The sequence below is a fragment of the Cyprinus carpio genome, chromosome B22 (assembly GCF_018340385.1).
Source record: "Cyprinus carpio isolate SPL01 chromosome B22, ASM1834038v1, whole genome shotgun sequence".
Lineage (NCBI taxonomy): Eukaryota > Metazoa > Chordata > Actinopteri > Cypriniformes > Cyprinidae > Cyprinus > Cyprinus carpio.
The window spans coordinates 6,768,803-6,774,051 of NC_056618.1; positions in this window are offsets into that span (position 1 = coordinate 6,768,803).

Consider the following 5,249-nt stretch of genomic DNA (forward strand, 5'->3'; position numbering starts at 1 on the left):
GTTGAAGCATCAAAAATACATTTTGGTCTAAAAATGACAAATAACACACAACTTTATTCAGCATTGTCTTCTCTTCCGGGTCTGTTGTGAGCGTGTTCACAACACTGCAGTGACGCCGCTGATGTGTTATCTTTGTTATTGGGTGCGCCAGAAAACACGTCAGCAGCGTCATACATCAGCAGGGTCGTGAACGCGCTCACAACAGACCCGGAAGAGAAGACAATGCTTAATAAACTCATAATGTTTTTTTTATTTTTGGACCTAAATGTATTTTCGATGCTTCTATAAATTCCAACGGACCCTCTGATGTCACATGGACTACTTTGATGATGTTTTTAGTACCTTTCTGGACGTGGACAGTATACCGTACATACATTCTCAATGGAGGGACAGAAAGCTCTTGGACTAAATCTAAAATATCTTAAACTGTGTTCCGAAGATTTGGAACGACATGAGGGTGAGTCATTAATGACATAATTTTCATTTTTGGATGAACTAAACCTTTAAAATCCAAAATACCTTAAAAGGCGATGATCCATCTGATTCCAACAAAAGAACTTGAGTCAGTCACTAAAAGGTTTAATAGTTATGAGTGATTTCGTACCTTTGATCAATGTAGTGCCTCCATCAGGCCGATCGGGGCAAGCCTTTGTGACGCTGTAGTTTTAACAGCTTAGACTGATTAAAGCGCTGCACTTCAGCCAATGGAGATGACTGTTTCTACTCTCACTATCTCTGATAAGCTTCTCTGGACATCTGTTTTAACTGTCTATCGTTTCATCCTCACTAACATTTAGTTCATCAACCAAAGTGCCGAGAGAATTTGGTGTTAAATGTGTTCATAACTAACATGAACTAACATTCTTTCATGACTTTCAGTCCAAAAAGCAACATGAAAGTCACTTTTCTATGCACAGTTATTGTTGTGTTACTTGTTTTTTTTTTGTTTTTTTTTTCCTGCAGTAAAAGTAAAAGTAAAGTAAAAGTTGTCACCTTTATTTATATAGCGCTTTATAAGATATTGATTGTGTCAAAGCAGCTTTACAGTTCTAAAAATATCCTCCAGTCATCTGTTGGTTTGTGTTTCAGGTGTTTCTGCTGCTGAACGACACGAAATGAAGACAAAGTCAGTGAAGGAGGGAGAATCTGTTACTTTGGACACTCGCATAACGGAAAACCCACATCATTCGATAACATGGTATTTTAATGACTCTCTCATCGCTGAAATCACTGGAGATCTCAGTTTTATCTGTACAGATGTTCAGTGTAAAGATGCAGAAGAGAGATTCAGAGACAGACTGAAGCTGGATCATCAGACTGGATCTCTGACCATCAGAGACATCACAACCACAGACTCTGGAGAATATAAACTACAGATCAGCAGCAACAGATTCAGTATTAGCAGAATATTAACCAACCGCCATTGTGAGTATAAATTAGTTATTCAATGCCTTTGCCCTCCAACTTTAGAATATAGACCAAAATTATTGTCAGGTTAATGTTATTTTTAATATTACACTTAGTTAATATAAATGTATGTAATATTATTGTGGCTCGTTTTGGAAAGTGAGCCAGACTCAGCAAGTTAAAATATACTTTTAGAGTATTGTCTGTATCATCTTCACATGAAGTGACAGTTTTCAAGCTGTAAGCCAGAGACACACTGAAACATGTTTAGATTCAAGATGAATGGCGTGCTCAATCCCTTTTAAGTTTGGACGGTGCTCGTCCATGTAGAACATCTTAAGAGGCAGTAGAGAAAAAAATATCTCTGATAGTCGAGGCACCTGTAATTAAATGCCTTTATTGCAAAAAAATTACGCCCCAAATGGACAACTTTAAATGTCAATGAGCGCATGGGGCCTCTTTCAGGGCATAGTAAAGCAAATAAAACTGATCTTATATAATGACAAAGACACACAGGTAGAAGCAAACACACAGGTGCTGACAATCAGTATTGAAGGTCTGCAGGTAATTACTAAGACACGCCTCTCACATGGTTCTCAACACCGAAGCTGCTGGTCACAACAATAAATAAAGAAGCAATGTTTTTCCAGAGCCGCCTATGACTGTGTTCAAGAAGGCACCATCCATAAGGGACAAACTTGTAAGAAGTTACCTTCCAGGTCCCAGAGACAAAAAACATGGCTGGGTGAAAAAGGGGCTTGGTGGGGGAACCTATAGGTGTGGATCTTGGCAGTCATTGTGGGAGGGTGTCATTCAAAGTAAGATTTTTTGTGATCTGAGAATGCAGAGAGAATTTAAGAGTAATGGCTTTGCCAACTTTGTAACTCTGAATATGTGTGGTCTACGCCTACAATGCCCATGCAGGTGTTTCTATGTGGAAGTTAGAACTAAAAAGAAAAACTAAAAAAAGAGCGGTTTTATGAACACAAACACGCAATTAGAGTCAATAACGCATGATTTACCCCACTTATTGCAACTTACTATAAAAAGAAATACACCATAGTGACCCTTCATCTTTTAGAATTCAGGGCATTAGAAATTATTAAAAATCAATACATAGGTGATGTTTTAAAGCAAGTTGTTGCACTTAGCGATGAAACCTTTTGGATATAGGTTTTCAAAGCAATGGACTATCAGGATAAATGAGAGATAGATTACTTGAGGGCATTTTCTGTGATTTTTGTAATATTGTTCTTTCCTGTAACTATTCTTTCATATATTGTATGTGTATGGTGTACATATGTATACACATGAAGGTGTAAGCATGAATATATGCATGCTACCTGTTGCTTGTTTTTTTGCTTGCATTGTTACCAACAGCTTTGTGCTGAGGAATCATGTGAGAGGTGTGCCCTAGTAATATGTACATGAATGTATGTGCATGCTATTTGGCGCTACGCTGCGGCGGAAGTAGCAGCCGGTTGGTGTTGAGAACCATGTGAGAGGCGTGCCCTAGCAATGTATGCATGAATATATATGCATGCTATCTGTTGCCTGTGTTTCTGTTTATTATTGTGACTAATAGCTTTAGTGCTGAGAACGGTGTGAGAGGCGTGTCCTAGTAATTACCTGCAGACCTTCAATACTGATTGTCAGCACCTGTGTGTTTGCTTCTACCTGTGTGTCTTTGTCATTATAAGATCAGTTTTTTATCTGCTTCACTATGCCCTGAAGAAGGCCCCATGCCCCTACATGTGGGCATTTTAAAGTTGTCCATTTAGGACATGTCATTTTTGCAATAAAGACATTTTAATTACGGAGTGCCTCGGCTATCAGAGATATTTTTTTTCTCTACACTGCCACACACTGAAACATGCTGCTGTTTCTAGCTGAGCTCACAGTGTTGTGATGCTGCTTTAGCTGCTGTTCATTACAAAAACACCAGAAGGTGCCCTTTATCAGCTAAATCAATATCATACAACTGATGACCAAAGTAGAAAGATGAGTCTGTAAGCTAAATATTGTTAAATACTGATGGATAATCAGTCTCTCTCTAGTAATACGACTTCTGTCTTTATCTGTTCTAGATTCAGGTCTGTTTCCAAGCTGCTGTAGCAGGGATTGTTACTGTTACTGTTGTTCTGTTGCTCATTGCTGCATGCTGCTGTATTCCTCTATCTCAAAGCAAGAAGGAAAATTGAGTATTACATAGAGCATTGGATGTATGTGTGAAAATATTATTTAAAAGATGTGAAAAAATATATATTGTGTTGTGTATTAATCAAAGTAATCAGTGTTTATTATGATATTTTTCAAACAGACACACAGAACAATCATGATCAGGTGAGAATCTTTGAACACTGAATCTGTCTGCCTGAATAAATAACCACAGATTCAGATCTGTGAGAAACTTAGAAATCCAATTACACAGAAACACAAACACAATCCGACTCTATCTAATGTTCACTGTGAATCTGTTGTTAACAATAACATATATATAACAATAATATAAAACCACAAAGTACAACTTTATTCTGAGAGCAGGACTGTCTTAATACTCACCAACATGACAATATATTTTTAATCCACAATAATTCACTCCCTATGACATGCCAATCTTTTTCTATTACTGCAGTACAAAGATAACAGTGACACCAGTGAGAAGAATGTTAAAAGAAACAACAACAAAACATTCAGATGTCTCCAAAATGTAACTACTGTGCAATCTGCAATAATCATAAAAACCACAACACTGTTTGTACAGTGTTATTCTGTAAATGAATCAGTAGTCCTGTTCAACATCACAAACTGTGAAGATATATTTTGATCACAGGGCATTCACTCCTATGACATGCAAACTTTTTCAGAAGTATTACTGCGTGTACAAAAGATAACAGTCCAATTTGAGACTCATAGTGGACATTAAGAGAAACATTTAAGGTAAGTGTTACAGTCTTTTAGATCAAAGGGAAACTACAGGTGTTTCTTCTTGGTAAAACTCTCAGTTTTGTTCAAGAAAACTGTTCAGTTGAGATGTATTTGTCCAGTGTAAATTAATAATTATTTCTTGCTTATTTCTTTTGTTCTTTCTGTTTGCAGAATAGTGTCTGAACAGGTGAATCATTTGCAAGTTTTGAGATCCAGTGGATACAGTAGTATGGCTCCATTTTATACATCTTCTGCAGTCAACGCTCCTACCAGCACATGCCTTTTATCTAATCAGCTTATTGTTTAACTGTTTCATATCTATTTCTTTTACTTTTTAAATGCTTTTTGTTCTTTTTATACCATGTATAATTCGCACAATTTTGCTAGTTTACTTGAGTTAAGTAATTTTTGTGGAGATTGCTGACAGAACCTGAAATCTATGGCAGATAGGGGCTAGTTTACTTGAGTTAAGTTCACATGGTTTGAAATATCAAAGACGTTATTTATGAGAACCACTGATGTGTTGCAGATGCACAAGACATTTTTAGCAGCCTATAGCAGGAGAAAAACCTGGACCTGTCTGCGATTCAGGCTCCAACAGTGCGTGAAATGTGTTTTAACTTAAATGACATCCCAGTCTAACTCCACACAATTAAACACAATTATAAACTTAAACAAAAAATTTTCACAAGTCATGTGATCTTACATCATTTCATCATTTCACTTCTCACTCTTTTCTGCATGAGATGAGGATTTGTGGAGGTTTCTTTCTAGTGAAATATTGTAATGTGTTACACCAGTCACCAACACATCATGACTTTATTCCCTTTTTCTACTTTGAAAAAGAAAAAGTGGACATGCAACACTCTATGAATGCCTTGACAATGTAATCGCCATTGGCTAGTAATTTATTT